Source organism: Manis javanica, chromosome 4, assembly GCF_040802235.1.
Source record: "Manis javanica isolate MJ-LG chromosome 4, MJ_LKY, whole genome shotgun sequence".
Classification (NCBI taxonomy): domain Eukaryota; kingdom Metazoa; phylum Chordata; class Mammalia; order Pholidota; family Manidae; genus Manis; species Manis javanica.
The window spans coordinates 10,140,762-10,158,967 of NC_133159.1; the positions used below are offsets into that span (position 1 = coordinate 10,140,762).

At 45.9% G+C, this 18,206-nt stretch overlaps 1 protein-coding gene across 5 annotated transcripts in view; it reads left to right on the top strand.

The window, feature by feature from the left end:
• Positions 1–18,206, top strand: part of KAZN (kazrin, periplakin interacting protein) — a 1,058,126-nt gene that overhangs the window by 100,836 nt on the left and 939,084 nt on the right. The window lies entirely within an intron of this gene.

Sequence of the window (18,206 nt, forward strand, 5' to 3'; positions counted from 1 at the left end):
CACAGTGTCCTTGTCCTGTTGTCAGCTCTCATCTCAGCCCATCTACTTTGGTACCTGATGACTCAGATTCCTGAGCATTTCTAGGGTTCCCACAGCAAATAAAATCACTCCAGTAAAGTCTCCCTTTGCCAGAACTTAAGTTGAACTTTATTCTGCTCACTCAATCTACTTTCTCATTTTCTGTATTGTGGTTCAGTGATCAGAAAATACCTGCTTTCACCCAAAGTGCACCGGTCTCTCTTTTTTGTTCTCCTTTTTGTTGTGACTTGATTTGAGAGAGAAGGGGACAGAGACTTCTTTATTCTGCCATCTTGAAGTTAGAAATTAAACTTCCCATTTAAAGAATTCTTCAAACTACCCCACGGGATAATAAAATGAAATATCATTTGCTGCATGACTAACCATCCCTTGTACACATTTTATTAGGATTTCAGCTTTCTTTAAATACCAAAAATGACCCAAAGTATCATCCCTTCAAAATGCTTGTGTTACTGAAGTTTAGCAGTAGTAGATGGAAGTGGTGTTCCTGTTTACTTAACTGGCCTCAATTATCTGTCACCATAATGATTGTAACTGACTTTCTAAAAGATCATTTTTTCTTTCTGTTACTATGGTAAAGTATACATTAACAGAAAATTGACCATTTAAATCATTTTTAAGTGCACAGTTCAGTGGCACTAAGTGCATCTGCATGGCTGTGCAGCAACCATCACCATCCGTTGCTAGAACTTTTTCATCTTCCCAAACTGACATGCTATACCTATTAAACACTAATCTCCTAATCTTTTCTCTGCCTAGCAAAGACCATTCTTCTTTCTGTCTCTGTGAGTTTGACCACTCTGGGCACTAATTATAAATGGAACCATATAGTATCTGTCCTTTTGTGATTGACTTATTTCACTTAGCTTAATGTATTCAAGGTTCTTGCATGTTGCAGCATGTGTCAGAATTTCCTTCCTTTTTAAGGTTGAGTAATATTCCATTGTATGGACATGCCACATTTTGTTTAGCCATTTATCTGGTGGGCATTTCAGCTGCTTCGTCGCTTCAGCTTTTGTGAATAATGCTGCTATGAGCATGGGTGTACAAATATTGGTTCTAGTGCCTGCTTTCGGTTCCTTGGGCTATGAACCCAGAAGTGGAATTGGTATATGAAATGGTAATTCTATTTTTAATTTTTGGAGGGACTACCATACTGTTTTTCATATTGGCTGTACCATTTTCTCTTCCTACCAGCAATGCACAAGGGTTCAAATTTCTCTACATTCTTACCAACACTTTTTTTTTTCTAACAATAGCCATCCTAATGGTTGTGAATGTAACATAACTGACTTTTTAAAAGTATACGCTAACTTTTATGGTGTGTTTATTTAAGGTCGTGCCTTATCTCTTTTAATTCTCACACTGCCTATTTGAGGGAGGTACTATTACTATCCCCATTTTTTTTTGTCCTTGGGGAATTAGCTTTATTTTGTAGACATACGGAAAAGCTATGGATATTGAAAGTGAGAGCAACACTTCTCAGTTAGGTTTTCATAAGAAATCATGTTGTTGGTGCGCCCGTAAGATGAGAGGGCCTTTTGAGCTTAGTTTACCTGGAGGTGTAAACTCACAAGTAAAGATGGCACAGTTGTGGTGTAGATTTGGGAAGTATTGAACAAAGGATTTAGGGAGTATTACCTATGATACCCTGTGAAGAGAGTGCTGTGAAAAAAATTATATAAATCAAATATCTGTACCAAGTATATTTTTCCCAAATATTTCTGGTTTTCCATTACTTCTTTTTTTTATTAAGGTATCATTCATATACAATCTTATAAAGGTTTCCCATGAATTGTGGTTATTACCTTCACCCATATTGTCAAGTCCCCCTCCATCCCATTGCAGTCACTGTCCATCAGCATAGTAAGATGCTATAGTATCCCATTTTTTACATGCAAAAAACAATGCCCAGAGAGTTTAGGTGACTTACCCAAGGTGATAGAGTAAATAAGAGGCAGGGCCAGTGTTTCAGTTATTACTACACAATACACCACCTAAAACATAGGGGCTTAGAAATCACAAACTATTATAATCTTTCACAGTTCTGTGGTTGACCGGGCTCAGCTAGGCAGTTCTCAGCATGTTTCTGTGGTGGTTGGGCCAAACAGGAACGGGCTGGAGTTGGCTGAAGGCTTGTCTGGGATGGCTTCTCTCTAAATGGCTTCTTCAGGCGCATGTCCACCTCCTGTGTGCTCCTCCGCATGGTGTCTCTTTCTCTTTCCAGCAGAGTGGCCTACTAGCCTGCATCTCTTCTGTGGTGGCCCTGGGCTCCAAGATGTAGAAGTGGAAGCTGCCAGGTTAGGAAAGGGCTCCCTGGGCACTGCACAGCCTCATCTCTGTCATATTCGAGGCAGTCACAGGGTCCGCCAAGATTCAGGGCCAGGGGAAAGGAGACTCCACCTCCTAACTGGGGAACTGCGAAGCCACACCATGGAAGAGCATGTGGGATGGGCAGTGTTAATAGCTCCATCCTTGGGAAATGAAACCTCCCACTGCTGGGATCTGAGCCTCGGGGGTTCCAGAACCTGCTTGCGTGACCACCACACAGTGCTGTGTCCCTGCACAAAAACAATCTTTACTCTTGAGATTGTCAAAGTCTAGAGAAGTAGAATCATTAGGGATCATCTAGTCCACTGGTTTTCACGACCATCTAAAGAAATGTTGAAACCCTTTCCTCAAATGATAACTTATGGGGCAGCGAAGAGTATAGTGACTAAGTTAAAGGCAGAAGCTATGGGAACTCACTGTTCTTTCTCCTAAGCCAGGTGACCTCAGACAAGTTATTTTACTTTCATGCAACTCAGTTTTCTGCAAAATGGAAATAATAATAGTCATAATACCTACTATGGGGCTATGATGAGGAGTTGATTTAATATACATAAATACTGAGAATAGTGACTGGCATAGAAAGGGCTCAATAAATGATAGTGGCTATTATTATTATTACTACCACTACCACCACCACTGCTACTGAGACTGACAAGTAACACAGGCTAAACCAGGAGATGCTCTGGGTATTGTTAAATGAGGTTCCTCTTTCTCCATTACCTGTGTAGCCTCTGTGGTAGATGAATATGCTCTCAGTTGACAGATGAGGCCACGCCATGGGTTCAGGACAGCTGCAAATTCTTGACAGTGCCTCCCACTGAGAAGTAATTCCCCTCCGCCCTGAGTCTGGGCTGGCTTTAGTGACTGGCTTGAAAATAGAATGTGACGGAAGTGATGTTATGGGATTTCTAAAGCTGAGTCAGTAGAAGACCTGCAGTTTCTGCCCAGGTGACTTGAACTGAATGCTCTGAGGGATCCAACCATCGTAAAGAAAAACCCACCTGCCCCAAGACCGTCGTCTTAGAAGAAGCCTGTAACACGCAGAGATGTACTGGATTCGATTCTGTATGGAAAGGGAAAAGCCCAGGAGCACCGAGGGGCCAGGTGAGTAGATGATACAGCCGTCTTGGAAGTGGATCTTCCGGGCCCAGCCACCTCAGCTGACAACGCATGGATCAGAGGCGAACTGCCCAGCAGAGCCCTCGCTGAATTCCTGACCCACAAATAAAGGGGTTGTTTAAATCCACTAAGCCTTGGGGTTGTTTGTAACACTGCCGTAGATAACTGGGACAGGAAATAATCCAGCTGTTACATGTTTACATGAAAGGTATCAGTCCAGGGAGGAGAAGCAACTCCCCAGGGGCACCTACTGATGATGGTTTGGTGTGGGCGTTAAAAGTAGGGATTCTGGATTCAGATACTGGGTGGAATCCAAGCTCTAACATTTGCTATTTGGCCAAAATTCTTATTCTTACATTCCATAATCCAGTTGTAAGAATTAAATGAAATAAAGTATTTGTGAATGACTGGCCCATCATAAACAGTCAGTAAGTGTCTACTGTTATTGTTACCAGTGAAAACTGATAGCAAATCAGAATCCATGTTCCCCAATTCCCATCTAATGCATTCCTGGGGAGCCACCCAACAGTGTGGTGTGTACCTGTGGGGAATTAGAGAGGTTTCCATCCAGGTGTTATCCCTTCCTACTCTGCATTCCTACAAGCAGTTTGTTCATCACTGAGCCTTAGTCTCCTCATCTGTAAAAAGGGTATAGTAATAGTAGGGTGGTGGTTGTTCAGATGAACTACAACTTATGTTTTCCTGCTCACAAATGGGCGTGACATGACATTGTGGGAAAAGACTGGAAAGCACACCATCTCATTAAAGGAGAGTTTGGGAGCTTTATCTCAGTGCAGAGAACAGACAAGGTGTATATGTCCTGATTTTTCTATTTCTAGAGAAACAGTTTCTTTGCAAGGTCTCCAGAAAATTAGTTTCAGTTATCTAGTTGGAAATCACTAGCAGTTTGATAAAAAATTTAATAGGAGTCATGGACAGTGGGTTCATCTCATGACTGTGCAGTGACAGCACTGTTACAGGGCACTGAGAACCATTTTCAATATGACAGACACACTTTCTCACCAAATGAAAAACTAATTGAAAAATATCCATCCCATATGCAGCCAGAACAAACATTACTGGAGCCAAAAATGGGGAAAATACATCCAAAATGTGTACAGGGGACTGTGCCTTTGTAGTTTTATGTCCATGTCCTCTGTTGAAAATTTAGGCAAGAATAATTATACATGTATTTTTATTTATTGGTAAATAAACTCTCCCCCCAACCACCACCACCACCAGAAAAGAAGGAGGAAGAAGAGAGAAACCTGAGCATCATCCCAGCATCACATCTTTTGACACAAAAGTCATTTTTCCCTGCTTGGAACTTCACTTGCAGAGATTACTGAAGACAGATGCATGAGTCAGACTCAGTGAGCGGACCCACAAACAACCTTCCTGTACTGTTATTACGGTAGATGGTGGAGGTGTATTTAGCAAGATGTATGTGGCCACTGTCCAGGACTAGCCATGATCCTTTTTTTCATTTATAGTCACTGAGTTCCCCGGGGATGAGGGTGTGGCCAGGGCTCTGGGGGTTGGCCCTTCTCTCAGGGTCACTTGGCTGCGGGCCCTATGCTCTGTTATTGACGGCCTCTGAATTTTCCTATTAATTCCCGAGCAAACATTCATCAAGGTGGCCATTTTCCCAAAATGTTCATAACAGAGAAAGACAATGTGAAGTAACTTTGTAAATTTTTGGCATGCACCTGGCTTGGGCTTGAGGCCCCTGGAACACTCATTTGAGCTTGCTAAATCAAAGCCTTCTCTGTCAAGAGTCCATTTTATTTGTTCCTGTGTCCATCCATCTACCCATCCATCCTTCCATTTGCCCATCTATCCATCTGAAAATGTTTGTCCGGAAGAAGAACTAATGGAATTATACACTGAAGCTTCCTGGCACTCTGCCCTGGTAGAAGTGGGGGTGGTAAGCATGGACACCCCTTCTCTGCCCCTATTGCTGATTCCTGAAGCACCTCCATAAAACCCTAAACTCTAAGGAGCACATCTTTGAGAACCACTGATCTTGGCCATTTACCTGATACTTGATGTTTATTCTCAATTTTATTCCCATATACCTATCTGGTCCTTCTTGAACTCTGGCCGGAACATCTAGAAGCCCACTGAACAGTGGTCCCTGGATGTCCCACAGCTGCTCAAACACAACACTTCAAATGGAGCCCATCACCCTCAAACCTCAGTCCAAGCAAGCAAACCTTCTTCTAGTTTGAATTAATGGTACACTGTCTACTGGTTTGTCCAAGCCTAAAATTTAGACAGGTTGCTTGTAGTATTTCTACTGCTTATACAGAAAAGATTTGAAAACATTGTACTGTGAGCTCCATGAAGGGATACAGGACTCATGTCTGGTGTGACTCTATCTCAGGAGGTCTCTCTCTTTCTCTCACACAGTGGCTGAGGGTTTAGGTCCACAAGCCTGTTCTACCGATCTTTCGCTGTGTGATTTATGCAATTCCTTAACCTCTCTCTGACTCATTTTGCTCAACCACAAAATGGGACAAAACCTACCTTGTTGGGTTTTTGAGGGCTGAATGGCGTAGTATTGCAAAGTTTTAGCATAATGCGAGGCATGGAGGAAGTGCTTGGTGAATGCTAGCCAACCCTTCTCATCAGTTCCCAGTCAGCAGTTCCGGCCAGTGCATCAGCATTTCTCAAATCCGTCTCCTCCTCTCCATGCCTATCATCGCTGTTCCCGTTGAGGCTTCCTTCCTTTCCTGTCTGGATTATTTAATAGCATCCTGCTCTCAACAGCCAAACTGATTTCTCTAAAATACCTATTTGACCACATCATCTCCTGCTTCCTGTTTAAGACCCTTCAGTGACTACCTACTGCCTCCTGGAAAAAGCTTCACCTCCTTAGCAAGAAGTACTTGGATATCCACAATTCCCAGGGGTGCCTCTCTTTGTCTCTCCAACCTAAGTATCCATACTCCATGGCCATCCATCTGTCCTTCCTTCCTTCTTTCCTGCCTCCCTCTTTCCTTCCCTTTCATCTCTCCTTTTCTCCTTCTGTCCTTTCTCTAGCTCAGCTGGGGTTTGCTGAGGCCTTCAATATGCAGGGAGCTCTGCCAGCCCTGGAGTGTGATGGGGGAGGAAGACAGTGCCCCTGCCCTCAGGGAGCTCATGTGACACATATAGGAATCCAGACATTGGTCAAAGGAAATGACGGAAAAAGTATCCAATTGCAGACAGACAGTGCTAAGTGGGAGGTTCTGAAGTGGTAGGGACCTATGTATCAGGGAGAGCTTCCTGGAGGAAGTGGCCCTGCCTTGACTGAGGAATGAACCAGGCAGAAGCACAAGAGAAGGGGCTGTGTGTGTCCACACGCATGTGTACAAGTGTGTATGTGTGCTATAATTTGGAGTGCTGGCCGCTTCTCTGAAGGCCAGCCCAACAACGGAGTTAGGATCTCCAAACTCAACTTCTTTCCATTTCCCCACTGAGATTCCAGCCAGCCTTGTGGGCAGGCCTAGCCATGTGACGGTGCAGAGAACAGGCTTCTCCTCTGTGACCCAGCCTTCACCCCCATGGCTCAGGCCACCACCACATCCTCAGAACAAAGCAGGAGATTGAGAGTGTTCAGGAAAATCCAGAACATGATATTACAACAAAGAAACATTATTTGGTTGAAATTGTCTCAAAAATTGTTCTTTTTGTGTTGTTTCATTTTGTTAAAGAGAAATAGAGCCAGGTACTAGTTGAAGGTGGTAAAGAAAGATTTTATTTAGTACCATTGCAATACGGGAGAGACTTCAGTAAAAATCAGCTCAATTGTGAATATAGTGAATAGCTGAGGGTTTATAGCCAGGTGCAGTGAGGGGTCAGTGGATAGAAAATTACCAAGAGGAGACATCAAGGCGAGGGGGGTCTAGACTGACCTAATACAAGTCTTGCTAAAGGCAGGCCAAAGGCTTAGACATCAGTGGTGGGGGATGGGGACATGATCAGATATCAAGGGTGGGGATTCTCGCTGATCTGACTTAGTAGGGTTCCTGCTAAAACTGATCAGGCAGGCTGAGGACAGAGCCCAGAGACGAGACCTAGTGGAGAGGAATGCTCAGAGGAGCCTAAATCTGGTCAAGGGGAGGGTTGCTGTCTGTTTTTTTTCTGTGCACCCATCTCTGTGCTGCCCTTAAGGGTACAAGCATAAGAAGAAATGCACTGGGATGCGGTGTGTTTGCATCATGCACTGCAGCACATTGAATTCTCATTTCTCTTCAACAAAAAGGCAAGAGGTCTAAGAAAAGGTAGTACTTACCAAGTACGTACCGTCTGCAGGAACTCTGCCAGCCTTACTGTGGACAGGCACTGAGAGGCTAGGCACAGACTCTGGGCACGGCAGAGGCCACTTTACGGTCTGCTTAGCCCCGACGCTTGGATTTCATGCACCAGTTCTCTCCCCTGCTGGAATGTAATTAATCTGAATGCAGAACCCAAATCTCCAAGTATTCCTGACACCAATGTTGGCATCTGACTTCTATGCCTGTTAGCTGCACCCCTCCGGCCAGCCAGAGAGCTGAGTTCCCTCAACCGAGCCGGGGCCTTAACTCTGAAGGCCAGAGGCAGAGTTGCACATAGGATGCCTGTGATAATCATTTACACATTCTGTTTTGGGCAAAGGCATTAACCTTCTTGAGCCCCTTCCATCAGCTGACCTCATCAATATTTCAGGTCTGAGTTAAAAAGAAAGTGGTACCGGGCGTCACGATAATCATCAAACAAGCATTTGTTGCTCTCATACTTGATGTGGCCTGATGGTGGCGGATGCCCTATGGAAGATTACACTTGAGATAATACCCTATTATGCCAGCAAGTTCTTAGATTAAAAAAGGGAAGGTGCTGAAGTGTAAAGCATACGAGAAAATTCTCAGTGAGATGCTGTGTCTGCACCGTGCGCAGTATGGTCAGCTGGGATGTACAGGAGAGCAAAGGACTGTTTGGTCAGGTCTGACTCTCTCTGCCAGAGCAGCAGAGGGGGACTGAGGGTGCTGGGAGCAAAGGTGGGAGGGGGGGCATCAGAAGATGCCTTTGCTCTCTGAGGAAGAGACATTTGAGCAGAGACCTGAAAGAAGCAAGTGAATGAGTTGTGTCTGTGTCCCAGTGAGGAGCCCAGACCTCCAGGCAGTGGGGACCGCCTATGAAATGCTCCTGTACCCACCTGCAGATTGGTGCACCCTCATTTTCCTCCTGCTCGTGGAATTCCCATGACACTGGTGGGGCAGACAGAATCCAAGGTACCCCTGTGGTCCCCTCCTTCTAGTGTGCATGCACTCGTGTGTTCTCCTCCCTGAGTGAGCTTGCCATGGACCCCTCCCCACCTGAATCTCCAGATGAGAATGCAGCCCAGCCGGTACCTTGATCACAGCCCTTTGAGACCCTGAAGCAGAGGACCTGGCTAAGCCATGCCTGGTGTGGTAACAGATGTGTTTTATTTTAAGCTGCTATGCCTGTGCTAATTTGATACACAACAGATAACTAATGCCATTGGTATCCCAGGCACTGAACCATTTCTTCTGCTTATTGTGGGGAAACCTTCTGATGTCAGTGTCAAGGTGAGGAGCAGAATGCTGGAAGTGCTGACTGCAACCCAAGGCTGCAGTGTGATTTTCATGGGCCCGGGGTGCTTTGCCACTTTGGGCTCCATCTTAATTAAAAAACAGAGGAGTAAAAATCATGTTTTATGCCTGACTTGCTATAAAGATGAATATAATTCAGGCTGAGTTCATTGTTATATTTATTTTTCTTTTGATTAAAAAATTAAGATGGTGAATTTTCATGGACCCCTAAAGGTACCTTGGGTCCTCAGCAGGTGCCTGTGATGCCCGATGGAGATGCTGCCCTGGTCACCACCTCCGCAGCCTGCCAGCCACCTTGGAATTTTCTGTAGATTGAATGAGTCAATGATGATAAGATGAGAACATGGTAGAATAGAGAATGGGAAGGAGAGAAAGAAAAGAAGGGCATTCGATCTCAATAAGTACTTAGGAAAGCTCTCCTGTGGGTTGGTTTAAATACTGGAACTACTGAGGCCACAAGGGTGAGGGTAGCTAGTTCTCTCCTTCTAGAACATTCTGTTATAATAGCAGAAATGAGACAAGTACCTGGATAATGACAAATTAAGACAGAAGATAGTAAGGACTAAAAGACACAAGGGAGAGTGAACCATTCAAGAAAGGAGAAGATCCTGTCCCAGAAATCATTTGTTCATTTGCTTGTTGGTTGATTCATTTATTTCACAAACGCTTATTGAGTTATAGGTCGTGCGTGGAAGATATCAGTAGTCCCTGTCTTTGAGATGCTCAGAGCTAAGTGTAGGGGACACATTATCTTAATACAGTGTGGGGAGGGATATAATAAACGCACGCCCCAGAAGGCACCCCTGGTTCTGGGCCAGGGTTTCTCAGCCTTGGCACTGGTGACATTTTGGGCCAGGTAATCCGTTCTTGTGGGGACCGTCACGTCTGTTGAAGGATGTTTGGCCACATCCCTGCTGTCTCCTCTCCAGATGCCAGTAGTATTTCCTGCGATCCCCCAGTTGGGACAGCCACATGTCCCCTGGTGAACCACCTTGTCCCTGCTTGGGAACCACTGCTTTAGAATTTTCAGTGCGAGTGGGTTGTTTAATTTCCTAATCTGTAATCTACACGACAGGGACCAAATAAGGCTTATTTCCCAGGTTGACTAATCTATAAAATAGTTTCCTCCTGTATAAAATAGGGACAAAGTAGGTCCTATTTCACAAGTTTATAGCAAGGAGTAAATGAGATGATATACATAAAATACTTACAATACAAACCGGCACACAGTAAGTACTCAGTAAATGTAAGCGGCAACGGGTGTCATTGCTGCAGGGAAAGGTTTTGGTGAGTGGTTTGGGTTGGACCAGAGCCTGCCCTTCATGAGGATCTGGGTGCACAATACATGTGTCGAGGTACTTTGGGTTAGAAGACACATGTATGCTGGCTGGGTGAGTGCACGGACGTTCTGGAGAGCCTGGTTACCAAAGTAAAAAACTGTGCTCCGACACGGGAGGTTGACGGGGATCCTGCAGGTTGTGTGTGGTCTGGGGTGGGTGGGTGACAGCCTTTCAGGCATCCTACAGGGGAGGCCCTTCAGCCTCCATTGTGCCATCAGAGAAGAGGTTCAGCTAACAGTTCCCGATAAGCACGAACCACCAGGGCCACCCAAACTGTCGGCTGGGGCTCCCCAGCAGGGACCTGGAGTTCTTCTGCCAGGAGCAGGGTGAATCAGAGCATGGAGAGCCTGGTGGTGCTCCCTGGAGTCCCCGTTCTCCTAGTCCAGGGGACAAAGAGGAAGGAATGTTACTGTTTACAAGAGCACATCCGCCTCAAGGCTGCATCCTGGACTAACTCTGCAACACAGAGTGTTAACCCCTCGCTTTCTGGGGGAAAGGATTGCTACTGAATCTTCCCCTCCCCCGCCCCACCCCTCCGCAGCATCTTAATCAATTCCTCCCCTGTCCAGTCTTTCTGTCCTGGTCAAGCTAACTTGCTTTCAACTCCCTGTGTTACCACCTGAATCCCAACTCATAGTTTTTACACTGCTCGGTGACTTGAGGTCGGGCAGGGATATGGGGCAAGCATCATGATTAATGTTTTTCTGCCGATAATGAAAAATGCTGAGATATAAATAATATAGTGAGAACAGAAGGGACTCCCATCTTAAGGCTAAAATTCCATTTTAAAAACCAGGGAGTTAAGAGCTAAGACTTTCCTAATATTTTATGGTAATCAGCCAATAAATTACCCTATTTTAAGGCAGGGCAAGCGGTCCTAAATGATACGTCCCCACTGCCTGAAAGTAACCGCTGTCTTGGAGAAGAACAGGGTCAAGAAATTCCCTGTGTTCGGTTTATCTTACAGAATATCTAGAGGAGGATGGATAACGACTGAAAGTCTCTCACTGGAGACACACATCATGAGGCCACATGTCAGGCCTCTGCCCCCACCACTCCCACCCTTGGACACATTCTTGAAACCCTTCAAGGGCAGAATCTGAAGCCTTTAAGTGCACCTCCTCTCCGACATTGCCCACACTCTGCTTTCTTCATGTGTGTACTTTTTGCCCTAAATAAAGACTTCTCTCTGTTCAGCTTACTGCCTTTTGTCTCTGTGCTCTTCCAAATCCCTTGGGAGGTTAATAAGAGACCCCTTTTCCCAGTGGAAAGCGTCTCTGTTAATTTGCTATTTCATTCAATTTTCTAGACTTACGCACAAGTCTTCACTCTCTCTTTTCTACTTCAGACAAGTAAAGAAGGGCTACTGAGATCTCCGATTTGGGTTATAAGTTCCCATCACCTGGGTGACCTGGACAGGTCTGCAGTTGTACAATCACGCTTTTTAGTAGCCTGCCTGAAAATCACCTTTCTTTGCCTTCGGGAAGTTCTCAGAACATAATCTCACTCCATCCAGTGCTCTGTGGCTCCCCCACGTCCCGGAGTGGTAGGGGCTTAGTCCCCAAGCTGTACAGATCCAAGCAGACACTGGATGCCAGGTGACCCTGGCTTCAGGAGTTGGCAAGGAATCTGCCCTGTGCCGAGCAGAAGTCAGTGAGCTTCCTGTCCCTCCCTCTGTTCTTCCTTGCTCTCTACTGCCTGCACGACTGCAGCCATTTGCTGCTATTTTTGCTTTAATGAATTCCTTCCTTGCTTACACTTGTTTGGTCTGGTCCATAATTCTTTCTCCATCAGTGCCAAGAACCCTCCCCCATGCAGGTTGAGGTTTTACCCAGTGTGCAGGGAGAGACCTCCCCAGACATGGCTTCCTGACAACAGACTCACAGCACACCTTCTCCCTGACTTCAAGATCTAGGTTTTCCCAGAACCTCCACATCTAGGAAGGCAACTAACCTTCATTGAGCCCCAACAATGTGGCAGGTGTTTACTTACCTGTAGTTGGTTGAATCATGCCCCCACAAAGGATGTTCTCCTCCTAACCCCAGAACCTATGAATGTGTTACCTTACACGGCAAAAGTTTGCAGATGAGATTAAAGGTATGGTCCTCGAAATGGGGAGATTGTCCTGGATTATCTGGGTGGGCCCAACAGAACCCTGGAATCCTTGTAAAATGAAAGTGGGAGGGTCAGAGTCAGTGATGGAGAAGTCAGAATGACTTACTTGCTTGAAGGGTCCCCAAGCCAAGGAAAGTGGGCAGCCTTAACAGTTGGACATGGCAGGGGAACATTCCCTATGGAACCTCCAGAAAGCACCAGCCCTGCTGACACTTGACTTAAGCCCTGCAACGCTCATTTCAGACTCTGACCTCCAGAACTGAAAGGTAGTTTGTACTGTGTTAAGTCACATTGTTTGTGGTAATTTGTTACACTGACATTAGGAAATTAATACACCACCCTTATATCACTGATGAGGAGACAGAGGTTCAGAGAGGTGCTAAGGTGGTTTGCTTATGATCACACAGCAGGTGAGGGGGGATATGAGACACAGACAGGTCTGACTCTGAAGCTCAGGTTTATCCTGAGACACCAGGCTGGGAGCGACCTAGATGGGAGACCCAAACTAACGATGGCCTTGTCTCATGTTACGCCGTCAAGGCTCTCAAATATAAAACAAGCATGTGAACAGAGAACTTTCAGATTCAAAATTCAACTCTCAAAACTAGAGCTAGTTGCAGAAGAGAACTGCATGTTTAGCATTCTTAGTAGTTTATGGCCTATGAGCTCCTTTCACTTGACGTGTTTACAGTGCTGCCGAGGTCATGGCCTCAGTTCCTGCGTGGGTCAGTTATGCAGTTGTGTGTGCTCTGGGCTAAGGACTTAGTTTGTGGTCCTGACTCCAATTTGCCTCTAAACAGGAGGGTGTGTGCAAGATGCTTATCACACTGTAGGTGCTTTACAAGTGTGCGTCCTTCCTCCACCCAGGAAATCCATGTTTCCTAAGGAGCCAATGGGAGAGAGCCAGCGAACAGGTAGGGTCCACCCTCCTTCCTGGAAAGACACTTTAAATGATAGGCAGATGGTGGGCCAGGCCACCTGTTACCTCCAAAACATGCAAGCAATGAAGGCAGGGATTTTTTTTTTTTTTTGCTGTTTTCATTTCTCTGCTGTCTATCCAGTACCTGGTCCTCAATAGATTTTCTTTTTGAAAACATTAATGTGACTGAGATGCTAGACTAAGTCTCATGAACATGGGTTCGAGTTCCAGTTTTGCCACTTGCTTGCCTTTGAACAGGTCTCTTCTCTTCTCTGAACTTCTTTGGTTCCTTCACTTGTAAGGGGAAAAAGATGTCACCTTTCTTGAATACCTTTTGGGATTTGGGGGCAGATATAAAAGAGTATGTCACATGCACACAAAAAAAGAGTATGTCACTTGAAACTTTTTGTAATCATAGTTTATGAAACATTACAATGTACCAAATATCTTGGGTACGGTGTAAGCACTGGCTCATTAGATTCACCCAGAAGCCACAAGGCTCAGGATGGTGAAGTAACTTGCTCAGGGTTACATACATGTCCGTAACAGAGCCGTCTGACTCCAGAGCTGGGAGTGTTGCCACCCCTCTTTCTACATACATGCCTTGAGCAAGATCTTTAAGTGCATTCATAAATTTAGCAGCACTTGATGGGCTCTCAAAAGGGCATACCCTTAAACTTCAGATAATGCTCACCCATGCATGTATTATTTATTCCTTCTATTGTAGCAGGTCTAACTGCACATGTACAAATTCATGTTCTTAATTTTCTGCATCCCAGGTTTGTTTTATATTCTGAGCCCTCAGTTCGTCCTGGGTTCCTCCACGCCTGGAAGGTCATATTACCATTCTGGTGCTCAGAGCAGTGTCAGGGTCTTCGGGGGCGAGGTTTCTCATCTGGTCCTCTGCCATCTGTCCACATACATTGCCTCTGAGCCGTCCCTGACTCTGTGTCACCGTGGACCCCCTCTGGTCCATGGCTTCCTGCTGCCTTCATGCCCAGGTGGGGCTGTAGGAGACTCCTATCCTCTTCCAGAAACCCCAGCTGGGCCTTAGCCCTCTCCTCTCTGACTCCACCCCCACCACCCCATAGGATTTGCTGAGAAGTAAGTGTCCCCTTGGCTATGGGGACTCCCGTATAGACCCTCTCTTGTCTCTCTTTCCTTCTCTGCAAGGAATCTTCTTTTAGTCTTGGAAAAAGCCTTTCCCTTCCAAATTCCTTTAAGACTTTCACTTTCTGCTTTACTTCTTAATCCACTAAGAGCTTAGGTCTTTGTAAAATAAAGCCAGGAAGCTACTTCCATGGGCTGCTTCTATCCTGGTCTCTCCTTTATGCCTTCCTGAAGGCAGTGGTCATGGAAATGGAGCATATATGAAGAAGGAGAAAAAACCCCTTAGGTTGATATTGCCAGTGACACCCAGCCACATGACAAATCTTCATTAAACACTCTGTCCTGGGTGCTGTGCTCAGTACTGGCATACAGTAATGAACAGGGGAAGATGTGGCCCTTGACCTGACAGTCTGGGAGAAGAGACTAATCAGACTCAAAGGACTATAGATTTGTTCATTTTTCTGTTCCATAACTGTTTAGGGTCTGCAGAAGTGGCAGTATGTGAAACCCATACATTTTGGTATGTGCCAAGAAGAAAGGTCTAGGATGCTGAGACAGGAGCATGAAGGAGAAGAGGGACCTTGTTTAGATTGAATTGTCAGAAAAGACCTCTCTTAGAAGATTATATTCAAGCTAATCTTCATGAGATGAAAAGGAGCCACAGGCAGAAAGGTGAACAGGACTTTCCAGACAGGGATAAGCATGTGCAAAGGCCCTGAGGCAGGACAAGTTTTGGAATACTAAAAGAACTGAAAAGAAGCCTAATGCTGGCAGCAGCCTATGATGAGGCTGGAAGTATTACTATGATGCTGCCTCAAATATCTGCTTTGGGATGAAGGAAAGATAGTATTCTAGGATTCCTTCAGGGCTAAAACTCCTTGATGGTGGTCTCTCTCTGAGGGAGCTTGTGCAGCACACTTCCCGTATTTTCACTGAGTGCCAACAATGCACTTGGTTTAGGGGAGCCAGATCAAGTTTCTGACAGGATACTCTCAAGTCAGTAACCTTTCATTCATACCTCATATGTTGGTGGGAAAGTTTTTGCCTCCCTTTTATTTTTTATTTTGTTATCATTAATCTACAATTACATGAAGAACATAATATTTACTAGGCTCTCCCCTTCACCAAGTCCCCCCGACAAACCCCATTACAGTCACTGTCTGTCAGTGTAGTAAGATGCTGTAGAATCACTACTTGTCTTCAGTGTCATCTCAGAGCCATATCATCTGAATGTACATGTTCAGCTTAGTTAATTCAAGAGTTTGCAGAGAGGCAGCAATTCTGCTCTGAATTTCCTCGAGGGCAGGGACAACGTACCCGACCTCTCTTCTTCCTCCCCTCCATCCTCAGGCAGCGTGAGCGGCTGAATGAATGACTCATGTAGCTGTTGAGAGGGGGAATGTTGTCTCTGAAGACTGGGGCAGTACTGGCTGGAGGTTCATCTGGCAGAAGCTTTCTTACTCTCCATCCACGTGCCCTTCTGATGTCTCTTCCACAAGGACCAGCCAATCTGTTCTTCAGTGAGCATCGTGGAAAACCTCACTACTCTTGGCTGGAGGGGGCTGTTTCTGCCTGGTTTACTTTCCTTTCTTGGCTTTGCTTGCCCGGTGAAGTCTGCCAAGTGGCTGGTACCATCTGTAGGGTTTCTTGATGTTATTTAACGAACCAGTGTCCTTTTCCACTAATGTCACCCGCATTCAAAGTCTGATACCTCGCCAGCTGGCTTCTTGGCAATCATTGTGCAAGTTTTCTGGAGTGCCGTGTAAACTTGCAGGCAAGTGAGCCTTAAACGCGTGCTCTCAAGGCGCTTTGTAACCCAGGACTCCAAGCGGCTTTATGAAGTCCAGTTGTATCGAGGGCTTTTACTGGTTTGCAGTCCTGGCTTTCTGTAGAACCACTTGCTGCATCTGTGACAATGGCCCTGTGAAAGGCTTCAGCCAGGGCCCTTGGGACAGCCTCAGAATGAGATTCAGACCATATCCTAATGCTATGGAAGTTGGTGACCATGTAAGTTAATATCCAAACAGGGCCTTTTTGGAAGTAAAAGAAGGTGTCAGTAGGGTTATACTGGGACAGCAGGCATAGGCCAGAACTGTCCTAGGCAAACTGGGACATTGGTTTGCACGATGCTTCATCAGCTGTTCCTAGAAGTGATCTGCTTGTTGCAGAGAACTGCGTGGTGTGCTGGACTTGGGGAAGGAGACATGGGCTTACGTCCCGTCTCCACCTCACACCAGCATTTACAGCCTTTGACAAGTCATTAAACCTCTCAAACTCTGCATAAACTTTTCTCCTCGAGGAGCTCCGGAAGTTAGAGTGGATGCAGGACGGGAGAGGAGATGAGCACGGCTAGTTGCCGGCAAACGGGGAGTGTAAACAATGAATTAACCAGTGTCCGTATAAATGAGTGGTCGTGTGCTGTGGTGCGGAGGGCTTAGGGTGCTGTGGAGTGCAGAAGAGAGACACCTATACCCAGCTGGGGAGGGGAATGTGAAAGGCGCAGTGGGGAGGGAGGTGTTACAGAAAACTTTCTGGAGAGAGAGTGCCCTGTAAGACAAGTTCCAAAGAATAAACAGGAGATTCCTTGGGATGGGACCTGAGGAGGGAATAACGGAGAGCAAGACACCCCGAGGGGCAGAGCTGAGTGAAGGTCAAGCCACAAAGACCGCAGCATGTCTGATAAGCTGCAGGTAGTTCGGATTACCCATGCCATGACTGTGAGGTCAAGGAAGGTTCTAGAACATATGTGAGAAAGTGCTGCTATGAGGCAAGCAGGCACAATATCCTGAAGGACTCTGACTGTCTGGAGAAGGCCTGGAGTTTGTCCTAAAGGCAGTGTGAAGCTTTCATATCTATTCATGTCCATCTTGCCCAGCAGAAAAAAGAAACTCCATAGTGGCAGAAACTTGCCATCTGGTTCACCACAGTACCAGTGCCTGGTATACAGTAGGTGCCCAGTAAATGTCCAGAGAATGAATAGACTGAAGGGGATTAACCAGGGGCTGATGCTGATGCGCCTTTCAGAAATGCCACATAGGTGTGCAGGAGTGAATACCTGTGAGTTGGGGACCCAGGAAGTGAGGAGAGCTCAGGCGGCTGTCGGGGCCACCAAGAGCCGGCCTGGCAGGGCTGGAGTGAATGGTCACACGCAGTGCGCACTTGCTAGTCCGGGGCAGGAGGATGTGTCCCGTTGTATTCTGGAATTCTTATTTAAAGATGTGAGTGGTAATGAAGTTCTTCTGCAAAGGAAGATTGCCTCCTTTGAAGCATATCAGATGCAGCGCTGAGCACACTCTTTGCAGAGGAAGGGTGTCTTGCTACGGGAAAGGAGGCATGGAGAAATCTTGCTAGTTCGTGGGTTGGTTATTTTGGAAATCCCCAAACAAGGGCCGCGTAGGTGGATGAGACGGTGGGCCCTGAAGGGCGGCACGGTAGAAAGGAGGAGAATCGGAGCGAGGGAATTGCTCCAGTCCATTCTGCACTAGAAATGCCAGCCACACATGTGGCTGACCACAGTATGCATTCCCGGAGCAGGGAAACTGGGTAATTCAGGGTAAAACACAGTGTTTTTGAGTAGGACACAAAGGACCAGACAGAGCCAAGAGCAAAATGATATTATGGTTCTGGTGTTCCAGA